At 34.7% G+C, this 23,798-nt stretch overlaps 1 long non-coding RNA gene across 1 annotated transcript in view; it reads right to left on the bottom strand.

The window, feature by feature from the left end:
- Positions 1-985: 985 nt before the first annotated feature.
- Positions 986-23,798, bottom strand: part of LOC103101247 (uncharacterized) — a 28,359-nt gene continuing 5,546 nt past the window's right edge. Inside the window, exons 4-6 of the long non-coding RNA XR_467728.2 lie at positions 19,256-19,941; positions 4,333-4,390; positions 986-1,889 (exon numbers count right to left, since the gene is read on the bottom strand). This is a non-coding gene — a long non-coding RNA (uncharacterized LOC103101247). The remainder of the gene's footprint in view (positions 1,890-4,332; positions 4,391-19,255; positions 19,942-23,798) is intronic.

Below are 23,798 nucleotides of genomic sequence, written 5' to 3'. Positions count from 1 at the left end.
CTCTCTCTCTCTCTCTCTCTCTCTCTCTCTCTCATACCTTTCTTCCTCCTGTTTGTAATTAAACTCCATAAAAGGTTGACTGCTGACTTGAGTTTTCATTAAGGAATTACATAGCTGAATTCCTTGGTGACCTTAAATTAATATATATCAGTCTTTTAAAGTGATTTCCTTGTGACACACATCTGCCATAGGTTCACCAACATGATTTTTTGGTATCCTGTTCCTTTTTTAATGTTTGCTTTTAGATGAGATGAAATGTCTTGATGAAGATCAAAGCTTAATACTCACCTAAGCCTTCTGGATTCTCTGAAATCTTAGCTAAAGTCCCACTTTTTGAAAGCAATTTTCCCTAATTTTTTTTAATCTTAGTGCCTTCCCTCTGAGATGATTCCCAGTTTTCCTGTACAAATCTTGTTTGTACATAATTGCTGGCATATTGTCTCCTCTATCACACTGTGAGCAGACTTTGAGAGCAGGGGCTATGCTTTTATTTTGTTTCTGTTTCATTTTTGCTTTTGCCTCCCCTTTATTTTTATCCTCACAGCTTACTGCTGTGCCTGGCACAAGGTAGAACTGTAATAAATGCTTGTCAACTTGACATGCTCAATCATTTATTACTAATTCAGAGTCAAGATGTGATGGAATCCTTTATAGGCAAACGACAGGGAATAGAGAAGGACTCTGGAAAGAGTTGGCACTGAATTTCTTCACTGGCAGTCCTCTGTGCCCAAGTCCTTGGTCAGATTATAACATATCCCAATCTACAAGACTTCTTCAGGACATACACAATACAAGCTGCAGGGAAGACCAACCAAGAATAACAGAGAGGGCCCCAACCGAGATAAAATTCAGGGTTTTTTTTTTTTTTTTGTATATTGGTGGGTGTCAAGCCTATCAAGAGCCAGCTCAAGAGAATCAGTTAGGGTCCTCAAAAGGCAGCAAGGAAAATAACACATACACAATTGGGGATCAGGAGGACTAGAGGTGATGATAGAAACCAGAGGCACTTTATTGAAAGTTACATCTACTTTTATATGGTGGGGAAAGCAAGCTAAGAGCTTAGGTAAGCTTTTACATACACAATGAAAGGTAATGATCAACTAATGATTTACAAGATGGTACAATGGATTTGGTTTACCTCATTGAATCTAGACAGAGAATTCTATAGGCTAATAAATCAATATGTCAATATGCAGTCATCTAACCCAGATTCCCAGAGAATGCATACATACATCAGTAATTTTGTAAGAACATTCAGTCACAGCGGGAGGATTGGAAAGGAGGGTTATGGGGCTACCTGTTTAACTTCAGCTGAACTATGGCTTCAGATTTTTGAGGGTCTGTATTTCCCAGAGCTTTGCTCCTGGTGGTTTTTAGGCTTTGTCTGCTACATTTGTTCCTTTTGTATTTAAATCAGACAAGCAAAGCTGAAGTAAGTAAATGTCTGATATCAATTTTTGCTATCTGAGGTAGAAGTAGAATATAGATGTTTGGGTCTGACCACCAGGGACAGGGCGTATGTACTGGAAGGGTGACAAGAAAAGAAGTTGTGGAAGGGGAATGATATGATCAGTTATAGATTCAATGGATGAGACTCCTTGGAATATTTGGGCTGGAGTTAAAACAAAGGGTGAGGAAACCACTTAAAATTGGGTAAATTTTTTTTGGGGGAAGTAGCTTAGTTAAGATTGGTCAGTCCTGGGGAGGCTTGCCACCTCCAAGGATTGCCCTGCCATATGAACTATTCTTTTAGCTTGTCTCCAAGTCCTGGGTTTCGTAGCGTTGCTCCTCTGGATTGTCTTTTGTGTTTTCCATATTCCATTATTTCTGAGAGTCCTCTGCTGCATCTGTCTTGATGGACTGGATGTAGATCCAGGATTTTTCATTTCCTGTGTAAATAAAAGCAAAACCTCGACCCTCATGTTATAATTCTATAAAAATTGATAGGTTTGGGTTGGGTGATGTTTCTTTCAAATGCAATATAGTATAAATATAGTATGGTATTCCTTTTTTAAAAAATGGTTCTTGCATATAGGTTTCCCCAACTCATGTTCAGTGATTATCTAAACGAATTAACTTAAAAGAGATTCATTGTATTCTAACTGAAATAAAAACTTGGGGGTGGGGTATAGTTTCTTAAGTAAGTAGTAGAACATATTTGGTTACTATGCCCATTCAAATTTCAGAGACTTCAATCACCAATTCACTTTGCTTTGATTAAAGAAATTTGCTTTGAAAAGAAAAAGCAGGGAAAGATTATAACACTATGACTTCAGGTAAGAGTCAGGGTTATTAATCAGTCATGCAGCAACAATTTGACTTCACGATACCTTGTCTTTCTTTATCAATGGTGGCAACGATCCATCAGACAATTAAAACAGATTTCAAAACTCAAAAATGATATTAGATGCAATCCCAAAAGCTTTTTATCTTAAATAGCAAATCTCACCAGTTACAGCTTGGAGCTGAAAAATTTCCCCCCATAATTCACATATACAATGAGGATATTTGATCTCATAGCTTTTACTTGATTCTCTTCTCCTTTATCAATTATTAGAAATCATTTCTATGTTATGAATAGATTTGAATATTTTCAATATTCCAATTCCATTGTTTAGAAATTCCCTAACTCTAATCAGCTTTTTGTTTTGCAAAGCGAGTGGCTGCTTACACAAACCAAAAGTTACTGCTAAAGTAAAATGTAAAAGGTTTTTTTTAAGTAGTTATCTATACCTGTGACATGTTAATTGGAGATTAATCAGAGTCTTGGTTGTCTAAAGTCATTGTTGAAATAGTTTTTGAATCTGCTTTGTTTGTTTTAAAATTTGGAAATGCTTGCTATTTAATTTGCATTGGTGTTGAGACACACAGAGATTTTTTTCCCTTTAATTTTTATAATTTTACATTTCTGATATTTCCATATAGGTATTTAAGTAGTTTATTCAATTGCTATCCTTATTCAATTCAGGTGAAAAATAAATTTCCTTTACAGTATAACTGCATATGTATTTTGTTTTTTACACCTTTTACATTTTAACAAATTGCATGTTAATCCTTAGATCTTGAATTTCTTCTTGTACACTGCACATACTTTTAAAGCAATTTTTGTATACTAATCAAGTACAATGCCATTTATAATGTCCGCAATTTGTATTATACTGAATTTTTAATATATTTTTCATTTTAGATTTTTAATTTCTCCTACCCTAATGTTCATTATATTTTTTCTTGTTGCTTAATTTAATAGTACATATATCAAAGTAACAATTTCACATTTTCATATGTCTATCCAAAATTTAGATCACATGAAATCTTCATATTATATCACATCTAATAAGTTGATATCAAATTCTTATATACTTTATAGTCATTTTTGGAAACCTTAATATTTATTAAGCAGCTAACTAAGTACTTATCAGGAAGAGTTTTGCTGTTCATCTGCTTCTTTAAGAAAAAAAACTTTTTGCATCAGGCTGGCTATTAAATACATTCAATTAATTTTCAAGTTCAGTTTAATAAGCATTTTTGTAAGTCTAACCATTTGAAACTGTGGTCATTATATATTGCAAGCACTAATGAGAATAAACCATTCTCTCAATATAAGTTTTATACATTTTTAAATTTAGCTAAAATTTTATTTTGAACTGATAACCAATTATCCTAATGAATGAAATTACACTGTACCATCAGTACATATCCAAATCATAAGTAAATTTCCAAAATTATATATTATCAAACTTTATTATTAAATCTAAGTTAAAATCAAACCAAATCTCCCTTTTCTGTTCTCATCTTTTCTCCTTTCATTCCTCAGTTGCCCATCCGAGAATGGGGAAAAGAAAAATACTGATCATATATTTTTGCCTGTGTCTTCTGTTAATATATAATTGTGGGATGAAATTATCACTTTCTTGTCTTTATCATTTCCACCTTTTTTTTTCTCATGGCCAAGAAGGAACAGAAGGAATAAGTGTCTGATAATTTTGTTTATTTGTCCTTTATGTGTAATCAATTACATTATCTTAAAGTTTAGGAGACCCCCAAATCCACAAAAATTATTGTTTTGAATTTCTCAAACAGTCTATGGCTTGTCTCCTCCATTTTTCCAGAACAAATGAAGGAGAGAGGGAATGGAGGATACCTCTTCTATCTGAGGCTTGTTTTCCCCAAAATTAAAACCTCCCAGCACAGACAAAACATAGAACATAGACTGATTACACAGACTGATAACACAGACATCATAGACAGCACAGACATATAATACACTTGTCTTCCTGGGTATTTCTCATACTCTCTGACAACATAGAACATAAAATTATAACATATACTTACTAGAATCTTCTCTTTATCTTGCTATAAAGACCAATTGTTACAATTCATAGCTGCACAACTAAAGAAATATGTGGGAAAAGGAGGCTCATTAATAATGAAAGAAGAGAAAATAAAAGAATGCTTGGGGGTTAAGGAAATTGAAATTGTTGATGTAGTTATCGAGATTTTGCTCCCTGGATTATATATTGGGGCAGTATCAGGAAAGATTGATTTAAACAGGCTTTTTACATTTCAGGAGCTAGTTAGTCAGAAAAAGGGTTAAAAGGGTTAACTTTGATATTGCTAAATTACCTCTCTTCATGCTCCAACATACTCTTGCAAAACTGCTGTTATATTATAATGAGAGCCTGAAAGCTTTCTAAATTTACTTTCCTAAGCAACATATACACTAAGACTCTATAGAAATTTTTATTTTGAGGTGGTAAATCAAGTGTAATGACAAAAAGGGAAGTAGAGGCTAAATCAAGGCTGGTGCTAACTGAAGTAGCTTGGACCAAATTACCTCTAGTTCTCTTTCTCTGAGTTGAGGGAGGGTCATCTGAAAAGGAATTGACTCCATTATTTGGCTGGGTGTCACTACCTCAAGTCTTTCCCAACCTGGGGATTAAGACTCCTTTTGCCAGGTCAGTTTTTGATTTGCATTTTAAGCTAGTATAGAGCCTGACAGCGAGGAGAGCAGAAGGAGGTGGGAAGGCTACCTGAAGTGCCATAACTTTTTTTTTTTTTAATCTCCCTGACCTGTAGCTCTTATCTTACATTCCTAGCCAAAATGCCCTTCCTGGCCACATTTAAAACAAGCTCCAGAGACCTTTGGAAGTAGCCCATTTTTTGGTATTGCTGCAGCAAAAGCCATGCCTTGAAGGTATGATTGTCCTATGTCTGCACAAAGCTTTGTGCATCTAAGGAAGCTTTGAATTTGTATGGCCTGATAGCTGCTTGACATGTGGCTGAAGCATTCTAGAATGTAAGTTGCTTCATCAAGAAAGTTCTTGCTTCAGGGTCCTGAATAATTCTAGAAACTGCTTGTAGCAGCCAAGAAACAAACTCCTTAGGTCTGATTTTGCTCAGCTCCAGGGTTTTTTGAGTGGCAGTTGGAAATTTGTGCCATACTTGCAGGGCAAGGGTATTAATCTACTGATATACCTACAAATTATAAGCCAACTGATTGGGAAGTGCAGCATAATCTCCTTGGCCAATAAGCATGTCATAATCAATTCCAAGCTGAGCATTCCTATTGTTTTTTGCTTGAGCTTATGCTCTTCCTAACAAACAAGCCTTGTCTATCTGTTTCCAATTCTCAGGTGGAATAATATATTTTGCTAGGGTTTCCACCAGAGCAAGAGTAAAAGGGGCAGTTGCCATTGGGATTTCTGCTCTCCTTATTTGCAAATAAAAGGAAGGGAGACAACATGGTTTGGCTTAGTTCTGGTAAAGAGAGTAGTTTTTTCATGTACAAGGTAAATGTTTTTCTAGTAAAGACAAATGCCCAGGGCTAATTAGGAAGAATGTTCTAAAGGGAAAATGATTTTTTTTGCCTGCTTAAAACCAAGCCTAGAATTGACATTTCAATAATAATATATTATTTTGGGTATCAGAACATTAGTGTTACCTGTGTCCTCCAAATCTGTAAACACTAATATGCTCATATGACTTTTATTTGTTGTATATGCATGGTATATGAAGAAATAGGCAATCGAAATGGATGGATAAAACATGGAGAACCCAATCTAACCTACCATAATTCAAAGAAAAGACAGGTACTTAAAAATTTAAGAACATTTCTACAGTCATCCAATCTGCTTTGGCTCTTAATATTTAGTTGTTCACTCCTTTAGGAACTGATTTCTCTTTTATTGCTCTGATTTCAGGTTTTTCCTTCTCAGTTAACCCCCAAGGATTTGGTTACAGCTTATTTGACTGCCACATCCTGATTTTCATCTGATTTGACAAGGTTAAGCACTGACCATGGGGAAATTCAGGGTATTATAGGTTGGTTAGAGGCAATTGATGTAGGTTTCTTGAGAGAACATGATAGGATCCAAAATGGTTTTCAATAATAAAATTTTTTTTATTTGCCAGAAGAGCTTCTAAAGGAATAAAAAATAAAACAACAAAAACCCATCTTCTGCTATAATGGTGATATGTAAAACATATTTCCATCAAGTCTTCAGATTATTTCTCTGCCCTGACAATACCTTACAACCACTTTCTTTGGGCAGTGGGAATCCAGGTAAAACTGTATGAGTTGGTATATTCTGCTTTGCTACAATAAATCTCCCTGCTTTTTAGCAAAGAATTTAAGAATAAATCCTATAACAGATAATGAAATTTACTTCCCTTTTCCCTCTAGAAAAGTAGGGAACTATGGTATGGAATCCTGAATATACTATCAGTCACTGAGCAGATTGGTTTTGCTTAATTGTTTCTTTTTGCTACAAAGGAAAGTTCACTCTTGTGTGTATATGTGTATGTGTGTTTATTCAGACGTGACTGCTAGAAAAACCAAAAGGCATCAATAAAAGTTTTTTAAAACAATTGAGACCCATTAAAATCTAACGCATGGCTTTTCTTTTTCCCAGGTGTTTCCAGTTAAACATAAGGCTTCACTTGCCTGCCAAAATCTATGAAAATAAGCACTGTGCTGAATCACTAATTGGTAAGACATGTCTAATGAAAATCAGGCCACAAAATTAATTTTAGAGGTGTTTTGAACTCTACCTTCCCTCCAAACTATTGTTTGGCTTTCATAGGAATTTCTTTTTGTGAGGAGCATTTTTAATCCATGGGTTGACAAAGTCAATAATATAGATTATGTTATGTGATGAGTAATAATAGAAGTAAAGGTTCCTAAAACTAGAAATATTATTGGAAAATTTAGAAGTGGCCAGTGAAAACTACATAGGCCCAACCACATTTCCTAATGCAATATAAGCTCCATGAAGGCAGAAATTGCTTTCCTTTTGTGTTTGTATGCCTGCTACAGTACCCAACACATACTACCTTCTCATAAATATTATTAAATTGAAGAACTTATGACATAAATACAGAATAGTATATGAAACCATGAATTTCCATTTCATACTATGTGTATATTATATATAAACAGGTATATATTAAATACAGCATGTTGGAGTTGGATACTTGGAAACTATCTTATTTAGCTGACTTTCCTCTTAAGCTTCTTTCGGTTATCTTCTGGGATATTTTAATACTCTTTCCCCTTTGGTATTAGGACTGCTAACCTGGTGCTGCCTTCCCCTTATTGTATTATCCAATTCAAAAGAAGGAAATTAATTAAAAAAACCCTTTTAACAAATAAGCATCGTCATGCAAAACAAATTCACATAGTAACCATTTCTAAACTATATGTTTCTTTCTGCAATGAGTCCATCATCTCTCTGTCAGGAAATGAGAAACGTGATTTATCAAAAATCCTCTGGAAAGGTAGCTCATTATTACTTTAATAAGATTTTTTAAGTCTCCCAATGTTTTGTTATCTATATATAAAATGATCTTTGAGTCTTTATAAATTTGCACTGACCAAGATTGCCTGAAATCTCTTTTGTTATTTCTTACACTGCAATACTATTGCATTATTCAGTCATCTTCAATGGATGGAACCCCATTCATTTCCATTTCCTTTCCTCTTCTTCTGCTATTCATTCTTCAGGATCAGGAATTTTATTTCGCTTGTAATTATTGTTTCACCAGAATAACTGGTTCCATTGTTCCAATATTTCTTGCCGTTTCATTGAGTCAAGAGTTCAGTTTAGCCCATTCCAAATTTTAGGAAGTCCATTACTTGGATAACATCAACTACTTTCTGTTCTGAGTTATTGTTCTTCAAAAATTTTCCCTGTAGGTTTCTTTTCCACAGGAAAAAAAAATTTGCTTCATTTAATGTAGATATTCAGGAGTTACTGGAGAGATCTCCACTTTTACTTCCCCTGGTTACAACATTTTTTAGTTTGCTGGTGTCTACCTATTCTCTGATCACACATGCAAAATCTACTTTTTCCTTTGAGACTTTGTTGGTCATTATTGTTGAGTTACTTTTTTCCTTCTAGGTTTGATTTTTGTGTAACTGACTGTATTCTAATTCTTAATAATGTTTTGTATCTTTCTGTGCTTGTTCATTTAACCAGTTCTAACTTCTGAATTGAGGCTTTATGAAAATGCTCTGTTGCCTTCTGCTGCACTGTTGGGTAGCATGATCAGTTCTTCTTGGTCTCATTGTTGGTCATAAAGATTATTGCACTATGTAAAAAATAGACTCGAATACAGGACTACAATCCCTATGAGCCTTTACTCCACTTCCTCAGAATGCCTTGTAATCTCACCTGGGCCGAGATCGAGAAGATATTTAAGCTGATTCAAAGGCTTTTGAGGTCTCTTGGCTCTTTTTGGACTGCCGTTTTGGAGCAGGCACGTCTCTTGCATGATGTGAGGCCTCCGGCCTAGGCACATGTTTCTTACTTGTATATTCTTTAATCTTTATCCTTTAATAAACCTCTAAAAATTATAATACTCCTTGCAGAGAGAAACTAATTTCTACCTGCCTCAGTCTCCCCATCTCCCCTAAATTTTAATCTTTACAGGTGGCGACCTAATGGGAAAAAAAAAAACTCAGTCTTCTGAATTCTTTTCTGATCTTTAGTTCAACTTTTAATAGCTAGTACCTAGAAAAAAAATTTTTTTTGAGCCATATCTCTCTGGCCAAGGTTTTCTACCCTTGCAAAGCTGCTACAGGCTCTGGACCTGCTGCCCACCCCACCTGGCTTGGCCCTGCCGCTTCCTGCCTGCAGCCTGCAGCCCTGATCGTCCTCACCTGGTACCTGGTCCCGGCCTTGCCCACCCCCGCAGCCGCTCCAGCTCCTGGCCTCTCACCGGCCCGCTGCCTGCCTATTTCTGCGCCCCAGACCCTCGAGCACAACCCCAGTTGGCTCATCACCCAGATCCTTGGAGATCGCTCAGGACTCATTGCGACCAGCTGGTAACAGTATTGGCCACGCGGAGGGGAGAGAGGAGAGGGAAAGGAGACCGGGTAATTTTCCCTTAGGCTAAGCCTCCAAGTGGATGGGGGTATTGGCCACAGGGGGATCAGAGAGGGGAAAGAGAGAAAAGACTAGAGAGAAGAAACAGATCTTTTCAAACAGAAACCTAAAAAGCAATGGGTTTAAAAGGATTTTTGACTCTTCTGGCAATTTCATTGATTTTACCTGCCTGTCAGGGAGCAGACTCAGCCCAAAGATTCAACTTTACCTCTGGGGAGGAAAATGGGTGGCCCAGCGAACTGGAAGCCAGGCCCAGAGACCAGAGGTCTCTAGCTAAAATCTGGCCTCAGATGCTTCCCAGCTATGGGGCCCTGGACGGAGCCCTTGAACCCCATAGCCTAGCCTTTACTACTCTACCTTCGGACAATAGACATTTAAATGGATAATTAAAAACAAACAAACAAAAAAAAACCCAAGGAACTTTGAAGAGACTAAAGGCTATATTCTAAGGCATTTCAGACTCCAATGGTTTATAAAAATCTCTGTATTCTATTGCATTTTTTGTTATGGTTTAACTTTGTGATTTTAAGTTCATATATTACTGGATTGAGTATTATTCTGTGAACTGAAGGTTGATTGAATTTATTTTGAATGTACTGAGTTTTGAAATTCTGTTGTTTTTCCCCTGTAACTGTATTGAACAAATATTATTGTGAATAAGCCCATATATGAAAAAACAGCTTTTTTCTATTTTGCTGAGGATAGATGGACTTCAGAACTGGTTATAATTGTATTAACAACCTTTGGAATTTTAATGTGCTAAATACCTCAAATGATTTGATTTTAAGGGTTTTAAATATGATTTTTGGAATTTTTTTTAACAATCTGGTTATTTTTACCTGCCTCTACCATGAGGTAAGGCCTATTAGCTGAAGTGAAATACATTTTATAACCCCCAACCTTCCCACATGTGAATGGAAGTTGGGCAGTTAATCTCAGGGCATTTGTATCCCTATAAGCCTCCAAGAAGGAAAAGGAGCACCCCTTTATTTATTCTCTTCAGCTCACTATTTTACTTCTACCAGAATGATATATAGATTTCTTGAGTATGTTCTAAACCCAAGATGAGTTTTACTTTGTTTTAAAAAATATGTTTAAATACCAAGGTTGAAAGATTGCTATGTTTGTAAAAATTGTGACAAATGTCCATCAATTCATAGGTTTTAAAAAGTCATACAGCAACTTATGTGAAATATGAAAGTGTGTTTGTTTGCTATTGTAATTAATTGGGCTATTGAGAATTTTGGGGATTTTGATAACTACGTATTTGCACTACTGTATTTTTTAAAATGAAAAATTAACCTTGTTCAATTCATTTGCCTTCTATTCACAGTGATCATGGCCAGATATTAAGAGGAAATGGATCTCATTTTTGATGAGAAAGTCTTACATTTTATATTTTCTTAGCTGACACAGAGTGTCAATGATTATAAGCTATATTTTTGAATTTTTAAAGCTCTTTTATTATTATATTTTTCTTGCATGTGCAATATACTTTTTTCAGGTTTTATTTTTATTTTTCTCTCTTTTTTTATATTTGAAGCACATGTCACCAGCATTAAGATTTTCTTTAACTTTTTGACTTTTCAGTGCTACAAGTTTGAAATACATTTGGTAATGCATGCCCTAAAAAAAGCTCATGACTATAAAAACGATGCCACTAATTATTTAAAAATTATGGGACTTTGCTTAATGATTCTATCTGATTCCAGGACAAGATATACACATAAGAGCCATTTCACAGAGCCAAAGAAAAGCAAATCCAGGATGGATTGATGCACTTCTAGGCCAATACAAAGGTCTTGAATCTAGTGTGAAGACTCGAGGTTACTATGTTTAACATGTGTTAAGACATAGGCTTTCCTTGTGTCCACACTCACCCTGAAGATACTCACAGACCAGTATCCCCAAAACCTTGGCTCCTACTTGGCTTCTATAATCTGGTCCCTTTCTTTTCTGCCTCTCATAGTGTGGTACCTTTCTGTAGTCCTGGCAATGACTGGGTAAATGCATCATTACTTAGATCATTTTGATTGGACCCTGATTGAAGGACCTGTTATAGATTTATTTTTCTTCTACTTGAAATTTTTACACATAAGACTTTGATAGTCTATATTTTCATCCAGAAATTTTTCTTTCCTTTTGATTTTTCTGATGTCTTTTTAATATCTCTTGCCAATTGATTCATATACCTCATACCTCAGCCATGCATCCCTAAGTGATCCCCTTTTTTTTATATCACCCTCTTAACGGGGGGAATGTAAAAAAAATATCATTATTTAAATTGCAAAGTTTAAATTCCTTTTGAGAAGAATTTTAGGTAAAGAAGATGCTACTTCCCTGAATTCAGAAACTGAACTGTTGGAGAAGCCATCATGAAGAAGCCTCCAGACCACGAAATGCACAAAAATGAACTTTGGGTGTGGTTAATGAACATTTATTTGCATGCATACTTTCATGCCAAAAGGGACTGCCCCCTAACTGGCTTTCTGTCAATGCATCCAGTAATTATTGGTTTTATTCTTTTCTTTCTCTTATCCTCAAATTATTGTAATCTTTAAATTGATTATGTTTTCATGATCCTTTGGAAAAAAATTAATTTTTTTGCAAATGATCAAAGGGGGAATGTAAAAAATAGACTCGAATACAGGACTACAATCCCCATGAGCCTTTGCTCCACTTCCTCAGAATGCCTTGTAATCTCACCTGGGCCAAGATCGAGAAGATATTTAAGCTGATTCAAAGGCTTTTGAGGTCTCTTGGCTCTTTTTGGACTGCCGTTTTGGAGCAGGCACGTCTCTTGCATGATGTGAGGTTATTTTGTCTAGGCCTCTGGCCTAGGCACATGTTTCTTACTTGTATATTCTTTAATCTTTATCCTTTAATAAACCTCTAAAAATTATAATACTCCTTGTAGAGAGAAACTAATTTCTACCTGCCTCAGTCTCCCATCTCCCCTAAAATTTAACTGTTACAACTGGCTTCTACTTCCCAGACTAGGCATATTCCAGGCTCTAATTGGTCTATCTTTGAGACCTCCATAACATTATAAGACAAAGCACTGATGACCTTGGAGACTGTAGCACTGAGGGATTCTAATCTGTCTGCTATCATGCCTAAAATGGTTGCTGCCATTTCCCTATAGCTTTCCATATTTCTACCATATTTTTCCAACACCCCTAATATTTTCTTCGAAGGTATCAAGGGGAACCTCCACTACTACTTCCTTGGGAAGCAAAGGTTTTAAATCTACAAATGTCCACCTATTCTTTGAGTACATTGGGAGACTTCTGGAAAGTCTTATTAAAAGATCATTGAATCAAACTCCCTCATCCTTCAGATGGAGGTCTAGAAATTTAGAGAAGTAAACAGAGGTCCAGAGAAGTAAAATCATTGCTCTAAGATTAACACAAATGGTGATTTTTAGCTGTTTAATTTTTTTCTTTAAAGAGGTATGGGGGGAATCACCATGAGTACATACTATGTGGCTATAGTTAAAGACAAAGGCAAGTTTGTGTCCTCTAACAAATTACTGTGAATATTGAATTACCAAAAAAAACACAAGATAAACATAAAGTTGCATAAAGCTTCTGAAAGCTTTTCCTGAGCTTGTGCTAGGAAAAGAGTTTACAAAAATTCTTTTTTTGTAACACAAAAACGTGCATCATCCTGAAGGTCTGCTATGCTTTGTACACATATATTTTATTCTTAACTGATACATATATGATTCATAGTAGTTATGATGGCATGTTGTATTTTGATATAGTTTAGAAGCCCTGTCATTGAGAAGGTTTAGAGTAAAAAGTTCTAAAAACTTCAAAACTGAACTTAGTGTGCCATGAATGCTAGATTTTGTCCAAGTCAGGGCAAAATTCTGGCCATGGGTGAGTGACAGTATGTCTGAGCCTTTTTTATGTTATGCAGAAATTGAATTTATTTTAAAATAAAATATAAAATCTCAAAATTTTTGGGTGCTCAACAATTCACTGTAACTACTATGGCAGAAGATGCTTCTGAAATTGCATAGGAAGAAGAGTGAAGGAAAGCCAAATGGTTAATTTGTTGCTATTTTTATTAGTTGTGGTACTGTTGGTAACAGAAGAAACATGGCATAAGGAATAGAGAGCAAGCCTTGGAGACCAGAGTTCAAATCTTTTCTCTGACACATATTAGCTGTGTGACTGGTCACTGAATCTCTCAATTTCTTAGGCAATTAAAAAAAAACTTACCTTCTATCTTAGTCTTTAAAAAATTTAAATATTTTTTGTTGATTAATTAATTTGGAATATTTTTCCATGGTTATACGGTTCAGTTTCTTTCTCTTCCCTCTTTGCTCCCCACTCCAGGAGTTGATAAGCAATTCCACTGGGTTTTACATGTATCATTCAAAACCTATTTCCATATTATTAGCATCTGCAATAGAGAGATCGTTCAGAGCCAAAATCCCCAATCATATACCCATTGAATCAGATGACCAATCGTATGTTTTTCTTCTGTGTTTCTGCTCCCACAGTTCTTTCTCTGGATGTGGATAGTATTCTTTCTCATGAGTTCCTCTGGATTCTTCTGGATTACTGCATTGCTACTAATAGCAAAGTCTATTAGATTCAATTGTACCACTGTATCAGTATCTGTGTACAATGTTCTCTTGGTTCTGCTCCTTTTACTCTGCATCAATTCCTGGAGGTTGTTCCAGTCCCCATGGAATTCCTCCACTTCATTATTCCTTTGAGCACAATAGTATTCCACCACCAACATATACCACAATTTGTTCAGCCATTCCCCAATCGAAGGACATCCTCTCATTTTCCAGTTTTTTGCTACTACAAAGAGCATGGCTATAAGTATTTTTGCACAGGTATTTTTCCTTATGATCTCTTTGGGGTAAAACCCAACAGTGGTATGGCTGGATCAAAGGGCAGGCAGACTTTTAAAACCCTTTGGGCATAATTCCAAATTGACTTCCAGAATTTTTGGGCCAATTCACAACTCCATCAGCAATGCATTAGTGTCTCAGTTTTGCTACATCCCCTCCAACATTTATTACTTTCCTTTGCTGTCTCATTGGCCAATCTGCTAGGTGTGCAGAGGTACCTCAGAATTGTTTTGATTTTCATTTTTATAATAATGAGAGATTTTTGAATACTTTTAATGTGCTTATTGATAGTTCTAATTTCTTTATTTGAAAACTGCCTAATCATGTCCCTTGCTCATTTATCTACCTTCTATCTTAGTATCAATTCTAAGACCAAAGAACATCAAGGGCTAGGCAATTTGAACCCAACTCCTCCAGACCCTAGTTCTAGCGCTCTATCCATTGTGTCACCCCCAAGACAACTCTTTTAATTATTACTATTGGCATTTATAACTTCTTATAAACTGGCTCTATAGTCTCAATTTTCTTCCTCATTATATAATACTCTGTGCTCATATACTCTTTGCCTCAACTTTTTGCTTTCTATTCTTTTCTCTCTGTACCTTTTGCACATTTCCATGTTCCTCTTCACCATTTCCTTATGAAGCTCTGAGGGCAATGATAGGTCTGGCCTTTTTGCATTTGAATCTCTACTCCCTAGATTGACACTGGTACACAGTTGTCATTTAATAAATGCTTTTTGATTAATTATGAGTTATGGAGAGTTGCCTTTTGATGCCAAATTCTTTACACTGATGAAATCACTGGAGAAAAAAAATGCAATTAACAAGTAGTATTTTTGCAGGTCTTGGAATAACTGAAAATTCTAGAATTCATTCAGATTTCCTTCTTATATAATATAATTATATTATATAAAGAAGGCTATTTAAAATATATTTTGCCACCATTGATGGTTAAATGATAAGGGATGTTAACCATATTTTTCTCTTGTTCTTTACAAGTACTTTGTCCATATTCTTAGCAGAATTTTAGAAGTAATAAAATACTCTTTAACTGGTAACTTCATTTACTTAAGTTGGTATCTTTAGATGTATTAAGACATACTTCCTTTTATAACTTAAATTACTTTTATATATTGAAGAAAAAAATTAGGGGAAAATAATAGTACTTAAAGAAGCTCATTCTTGCCCTTTGTACCTAGAATGAAGTTTGCCTCTGAAAACAGAAGAGGAAAATGGATTTTTTTCTTGCTATTCAGTTTTATCCCAATGAAGGAGAGGATAGATGACTATCTAAATGTATAGGATGACTTGTGGAATGCAGCCCCTTTGTCCTCCACAGGTTATAGCCTCTATGTTTCCTGAGGAACCTTTTCTTTTCGGAGTAATCTTTACATATCTGATGGAATGAGCCATAATTTCCCACTTGCATACAAATAGGATAGGATTGAGTATGTCTTCCCTTAAAATATCATTTTCAACAATTTCCACATAAGACTATACAATTTATCATTAAAATAAATATGTATGTGCTTTAAAAGCAGCAAAAATGAAGGATTTAAATTTAATTATAGTTAGAGGGTTAATGTTAAAATATGATTCTGAAAATAGGGAGTTCCACTTGAAAGATGTCTAGAGTTACATAATTTATAATTTGGGGTTTTAAAAATTAATTTGGAAACTTCGAATTTGGCAGTAGGATGTTACTTATTATCAAGAGATAGAATTTGTAGGAATTGCACATTATATTCTAAATAGACCTGTATGTACTCAAGAAGGTGGGACCATATGCTTTCTTTCTTGTGTGGTATATACTAATGGAAATTAAATTTCCTTCTCTGAAAGATTGCAAGTGGTGTTCCACAGTGTTCATGGGGCTTATTTCATTCTTTGTTCTTGTGTCCCCAGGCTATTAACACAGTGCCTGACATATAGGAAAGTACTTAACAAATATTTACTGATAGATTGAATCAGGGTTGACTTGCTTTTGACTATTGGATTTGGAGTCAAGGAAATCAGGGTACAAATCCTGCTTTAAACACTTAATAGCTGAATGATCCTATGCAACTCACTTGACTTTTCTGTGTTTCAGCTTATTCTGTTCATTGAGATAATCAGGTTTAATGGCCTTTAAAGTCCTTTACAGTTTTAAATGTACAATCTTATGACTGGGTTCTAAGTAAAGAAGGTAGTTTTGAAGATTTCTGTGGATCTCTCATCATCTCATTTCTTTAAATACTTCCTTATCTGTTACTATAAAATGATTCTGAAGGGATTTCATCCAATCCCTCTGTTCTATAAAATATTAAAGAATATCACATACCTGACACTGCCACTATTTTAAGAAATCCATGTCTATAGAGGATCTTTCTCTCATACACTTTTGGAACTGGCTCCAAGGGATGAAAGCCCCTTATTGCTTTCTCTAAGTCTGATCTTAAAAATTTCATATGGGGGCATCTAGATATCTCAGTGGATTGAGATTCAGGTCTAGAGGTCCTGGGTTTAAATCTGTCCTCAGACATTTCCTAGATGTGTGACCCTAGGCAAGTCACTTAATCCCCATTGCCTAGCCCTTATCACTCTTCTGACTTGGAACCAATACCCAGTATTGATTCTAAGACAGAATGTAAGAGTTTAAAAAAAGTCACACATTATCAAAGAAAATAAATGAATAGTTTTGGCTTTTTTTGCTATTCACCACCTACTGGAAAAAGGGCTGCTCCAAAAGATCAATTCTACAAAGCTTGATGTTTCTATGGTCATTCAAGCTGACCATGCAGGATTGGATCACAAATTCCTGCTTGGTAATTCTTGTTTAATTTAGTGATGAGATAAATATTTACATGGATATGCTTACTCATTGTGTTCACAGTGCTTCTTTTGCTTATTTTGTCTTTAACATTTAAGACTCTTTGGATCATATCACATTTAACATTGCACATTCTCACGAAGGCAATTACTTTCTTCCTGAGTCCTAATCAACTTTGGAACTATACAGAGCACTTGCTATCTTTCCCCCAGATGATTTCAATGAGTTTGTCTTTTTCTTATTTAAGAAATTTAACATTTTTTTGAACATGAGACTGAATATAGAATGTCCAAAAACAAGAAAACCCCTCAGCCTCAGATTATACTATATTTATTTCCCTAATCTATTTTCATGTCCTTAATCCAAGAGTGGGGATTTGTAGTTGGATATTCTGATTTGAAATCTTTTGCTTGTCCTGCTTTATCAAGATGCCATGGTCAGGACTAGAGACAGGAGATCCTGAGTTCAAATGTGACCTGAGACACTTCCTAGCTGGGTGACCCTGGACAAGCCACTTAAGTCCCATTGCCTAACCCTTACCACTCTTCTGCCTTAGAACCAATACATAGTATTGATTATAAGATAGAAGGTAGACATTTTAAAAAATGTCATGGACTTACATATATTACCTTTGATACAAAAATAATGAATTATAGAAATTTTACAAAAATTTCTTTTTTTAAACAATTCTCTATACCATATGATATTTGCTTGTTAAATATTTATTTCCCCTTTAGATGAAGAAATTGAGAACTTCAGAGGCTAAATGAATTGATTCCAATCTCAGAGGAAGATTAAGTCCTTTTCTGAACCCCCTTGTACATGATCACATTTTCCTTTGTGCTGTAGTTAATTTTTATTTATTGCCATGTTAAATTACAAGCTCTTTAAGGAAGGGACTGTATCTCCATCTTTGTGTGGTGAGATTCAGATCTTAATCTCTTAATCCAAACATTTGCTAGCAGATTGGGTCCCCAGATTTTGACTGCCTCCATCTGCCCCTCTCAGGATTATTGGAGTTCCATGAGAGGCAACAGTTTTCCTCCTGTTCTATTGGCTCAATTCCTTTTTCTGGTGTTTCTTCTCAATATCATTTCTTCCAATGATAATCAATATCTCCTCAATAATATTGATACCACTACTTAGTACTTCCATATATTTTTCTAGTAGTGTCAATCAGCTTTTATAAAGGCATAATTACCAAAAAGATGTAGAAATAAATAAAATGAAATCTCCTTTCAAATTGGGACCCACTCTTTTCTACAACTTTGGCCCCTGAGAAAAGTGAGTTTACACTTAAAACAGTTGTTACAAATATTTCTACTGAATCCATTTTTGATGGCATGGCCCTCTGAGTGAGCTGCTTCCTTCTTTTCAGAGCATGGAGAGTCTTGGCTACTAAAGTAAATGCATTGCTGGTTTGGGTCAAGTAAGTCACTTTTCAGGGCTGACTCATTCCTGGGCTTGGCTGCTAGACCTCTGATAGCTCTAATAGTCTTTAGAGATCTCAGTGAGTCCCAAACCAAAGGAAAAAAGACTGAAACAGGTGGCAGACCCATCCTAGACACAGGTTTGCCTAGAAGGCCATTAGCTAGTGTAGAGGGGGAAGGACATTCCCCCACTATACCCCCTCCCTCAATAACTCAGAGTTGTCCTTTACTTTTTAGCTAATAGGAAAGAAAAAGAGGTCAAACTCCTCAACTTGAGACTTCTGTATGAACTCTGTTCTGGTTTGATAGCCATTTTTTACCACATAGTAAACTCATAGGGCACAATCATAGCACATTTCCAGAAACAGATTAACCAAATCCACACGTGGCTTGGCAGCAGGCAGAGAATGCTACATATTTCCAAGGATGAGGCTCCCATTCAGTTAGTTCCTTGTTACATTTATAACCCCAGGTAATATAGAGTCGCTATAGCATACAGTGAATGCCTGGACGATCTGTAGGAAACATATTGCACTAAATATTACTTTTTAAGCAGTGACTGTTTTTTTTTACTTTTATTCAATAATTGAAATATGTATCAATTCTTTGAGCAAAACATTTTATATGCCCCCTTTCCCATATGCAATTATAATTAATTTTTTTGTTGGGAGTTGGTGGGTTCAAGACTTGTGCTTTTATTAGTTCTTGGAACTCCTGGAAAATCTCTTTACCGATATTAATTGGCATCTTACCTGTAATTTATGGTCTTAGAGAGTTGTCTAACAGCACCAAAGGGTTAGGTGTCTTGCCCATGGTCACATAAAGGGAATGAAATAGAAGCAAAACTTGAATTCAGGTATTTTCCCTATTCATTATATCATACAGTCTCTCCATATAATAGATGCCCTGTATTTTATATTGTATATAAATGTGTGAATCTAAACACATACTTGTGTATGTATTTGTACCTAAGTCATACATGCAAATACACAGACATACATAGGTATACTATTGAGAAAAGGGATAGAAAGAAGTGAAAATAATTACTTTTGTTTTAAAATAACTTTGATTTTAATGCTAATAAAAGATATCAGGAATATAACTTCAAGGAAAAGTAATTTTTTTAAATGTCATATTCACTGCTAAGTGGTTAGATGAAAATATCATTATTTTAGTTCAATTATAATTCATTTATAATTCAACAGATTAATCTATCATAAAAGTTAGGTATACTTAAAATGGAAGTATTAAAACAGTTTTTAAAAACCTCAGTTTTGCAAAGAATCTGCAAACCCACTTCAATAAATAAGGCAGTTGCATAGCAAAATGGATAGTGTGCTGACTTATCAACAAAATTTGGGTTCAGCTGACCACTTCAAACAATTTCTTAGTCGGTGACTTTGATTACATAATTGAACATTTTTCAGTCTTTCTTCATCTGTAAAATGAGGAAAATAATACCCAATTTATTCATCTTATAGAATGATGAAACTAAAATGATAACTTATACATAAAGTACTTTACAAACTTCACAGTGCTATAGAAATGTCAACTTTTATTTAAATTAAAATGTCAAATAAATAGTAAGTTAGAGAGCATGCTCTGGGATCACTATCCTAGTACCAGAATGACTACTTTTCCTCAGGAGTTTATGGCTGCTCTTATGGGGTTGGGAGTATCTCTTCTCTAATACCATTAGCTCAAGCTCCACCGATTTTATTTTAATTTCTATTTTCAGGGGATGTCCCCTGTAATTAGCCATCAGAAAGTACTTTTAGAAAAGGGGATATTTACTTCAAAGCTAAAGGAATAACAAAAGTACAAAATTTCCCTCCCCAACTCCTTTGGGGCACAGTCTCTCCTACCCCACTTTGGTTTGTAAAGAGAATTGCTCAGATTTAATATGGTTGTCTACATAACATCAGTCTTACCATGCTCACATCAAGATATGGCCTTGTGGGATGTTATTGTTTTCTCCTTGGGCCACTGAAACAGGAATGGCTTTAAAAAAGCCTTTTCAGGTTTTTCTGAAATCATCTTACTTGTTATTTTTTTATAGCATAATAGAATTCCATTACAACAATATACCGCAACTTATTTATCTATTCCCTAATTTATGGTCATCCCCTAAATTTCTAAATTTTTGCCATCTCAAAATTAACTGCTATAAAATTTTTATACAAGGAGATTCTTTCCCCTCTGCTATTATCTCTTTGGGATGCAGACCTAGCAGTGGTATTACAGGATCTAAGGGTATGTTGAATTTTATGGCCCTTTGGCCAAAGGTCCAAATTGCCCTCCAGAATGGTTGGATCAGTTTATAACTCCACCAACAATGCATTAGTGTCTAAATTTGGTCACAACCCTTCCAACATTTATCATATTACTGTCATGTTGGCCAATCTTAATAGGTGTGAGGTGGTACTTCATCATTATTTTAATTTGCATTTCTCTAATTGAAGAGTGATTTAGGCCTTTTTTCATATGGTTATTGATGGCTTTGATTTCTTCATCTGAAAATTGTTTGTTCATATCCTTTGACTATTTATCAATTGGAGAATGACTTATATTCTTATAAATTTGGCTTAACTCTGTATAGAGTTAAGAAATTAGACCTTTACCACAGAAATTGTTATTAAAAATTTCCCGTTTGTTGTTTCCCTTCTAATCTTGGTTACATTGGTTTTGTTTGTACAAAATCTCTTAAATTTAGTGTAATCAAAATAATTCATTTTATACTTATAATTCTCTCTAACTTTTATTGGGTAATAAATTCTTCCCTTCTCCAAAGATCTGCCAGGTAAACTATTCCATGTTCCCTTAATTTATTTATAGCATCACCCTTTATATCAAAATCACCTACCCATTTTGACCTTATCTTGGTATAGGGTATGAGATATTTATTGGTCTTTACCTACTTTCTATCATATTATGTTACAGTTTTTTTTTTTATCAGATTGTGTGAAATAGTGAGTTCTTATCTCCAAAGCTGGAATCTTTGAGTTTATCGAATACTAGATTGCTAAGGTCTTTTACCCCTAATATATTGTATTTGTCCACCAATATATTTCTTATTCAGTACCAGATTGTTTTGATGATTACTACTTTATAGTATAATTTGAGATCTAGTACTAGTAGGCCACAGTCATATTTTTATCATTTCCTTTTATATTCTTGATCTTTTATTCTTCTGGATAAATTTTGTTATTATTATTCCAATTCTATAAAATTTTTTGGAAGTTTGATTGGTATGACACTGATTAAGTAAATTAAATTAGGTAGAATTATAATTTTTATTATATTAGCTCAGACCATCCATGAGTAATTATAATTTTTCCAGTTATTTAGATCTGACTATATTTGTATGAAAAATGTTTTGTAGTAATGTTCATATAATTCCTATTTTTGTTTTGGCAAGTAGATTCCTAGGTATTATATATTGCCAAGAGTTTTAAAATGGAATTTTTTTCTATCTCTTGCTTAGTTGGTAACATAGAAATGCTATGCTTATGTGTGTACAATTAAAATTAAATATCAAAATATTTCAAGTATTATTTTTATAAGATTTATTAATAATAATAACTCAAAGGACAAAGAATTAAAGTGTGAGAGAGAAAAGAACATTTTTTCCAGCCATGTTAGCAGGAAAAAAGACCCCAAAGACTTGGTTACAAAAATTTTTAACAACCCAAAATAAAAATGTAAATGAGGACATAGAGGAAAGGAATTCTGGGGAACATAGTCCTGGGGTACAAAATTCCAACTACACATGTGGATTTATTTTGTATCCTGAAACTTTACTAAAATTATTTATTATTTCAACTAGTGTTTTTAGTTGATTCTCTAAGATTCTCTAAATATATCATCATCTGCAGAGTGATAGTTTAGTTTCCTTATTGCCTGTTTTAATTCCTTCAATTTGCTTTTCTTTTTTATTGATAAAACTATCATTTCTAGTACAATATTAAATAATGGTGATGAATTATGATGTCCAGGGTTTTTTTTTATCATTGCTTTCAGTTAGTCCAACAATTCTTAAATTGGCTGTCCTCGATCTTTTTTCCAGGTCATTTGTTTTTGCAATGAGGTATTTCATGTTTTCCTCTCTTTATTTTTTTCATTTTTTAAATTTTGTTTTATTGTTTCTTGATGTCTCATGAAGTCATTAACTTCTAGTTGCCCAATTCTAATTTTTAAGGAATGATTTTCTTGCACGAGCTTTTGAACTTATTTTTCTATTTGGTCAATTCTGCTGTTATTTTCTTCTTGCACTTGCTTTCTCTTCTTTATTTTTCTTCTGCCTCTCAATAATTTTTGAAAATTCTTTTGAGCTCTTCCAGAGCTTGAGACTAATTCATTTTTCTTCTGTATCTGTGCCTTGATCTTCTTTGTCTCCATAAATTTTTTCTATGATTAGGTGGTTTATTTTAATGTTTGCTCAATTCCCCAGAGTTTTTGAACTACAATTTTATCTTAAAGCTGAGCTCTGTTCTCAGGAGATTAAGGTATTATGTTAAACTTCATTTCTTTCCTTGATGCTACCATTAGCTCTATTTATGAGTTTCTGCAAGTTTTGGCTCTTCCATGGTACCTGTGAGTTGGGAGCTCTGAAAGCCACCTCCCATTTCTGATTCAATCACACCCTGACACTACTGAAGGCAGTGTGTAAATGGAATAAATTAGGGACAAAAGACTTTATTTAGCTCACCAAGCTCCCTCACCCCACATGTATTGAACATTCCTGTTTAGATATCTTCCTGAGAACTGGTTATTTGGAACTTGGGACTTATGAATGACATCAAAGGAGGTCAAACAGATTTGGGAGTTATCCCCACTGAGCTAATTGAATCCATAGAAAGTAGTGAAATCTCTAAATAAGAGTTAGAGGGAGAGGAAAAGAACCTAGAAGAAAGTCTTTCTACATGTGGAAAGAATGTGGGTAATGAAGATCCAGGAACATTTAGCAACACTGTGATAGAAGTGGATAATGCAGATTGCAGTAATTATCCTTTTTTGAGGTTTAGAATTTGGAGTCAATTGGGATAGCATAATGAAGAAAGGGATTTTAGGGAAGAGGATGGTGTAAAATTAACCTGGTTAACCACAGGGTCAGGAATACAGGAAAGTGAGGCCAAGAGTAGACTAGGAAAACAGGAAGGGGTGAAATGCCTGGATTTTGTAGTGAGGATGAATCAAATAAATCAACAAACATTTATTAAATGCCACTATGTGCCAACAAAATGCTGGTCACTTAAGAGTAGATTTAGGAAAGATGATCTGGAGAGATCAGGAAAG

Source organism: Monodelphis domestica, chromosome 4, assembly GCF_027887165.1.
Source record: "Monodelphis domestica isolate mMonDom1 chromosome 4, mMonDom1.pri, whole genome shotgun sequence".
Lineage (NCBI taxonomy): Eukaryota > Metazoa > Chordata > Mammalia > Didelphimorphia > Didelphidae > Monodelphis > Monodelphis domestica.
This window is presented reverse-complemented; position numbering and strand designations above follow the sequence as displayed.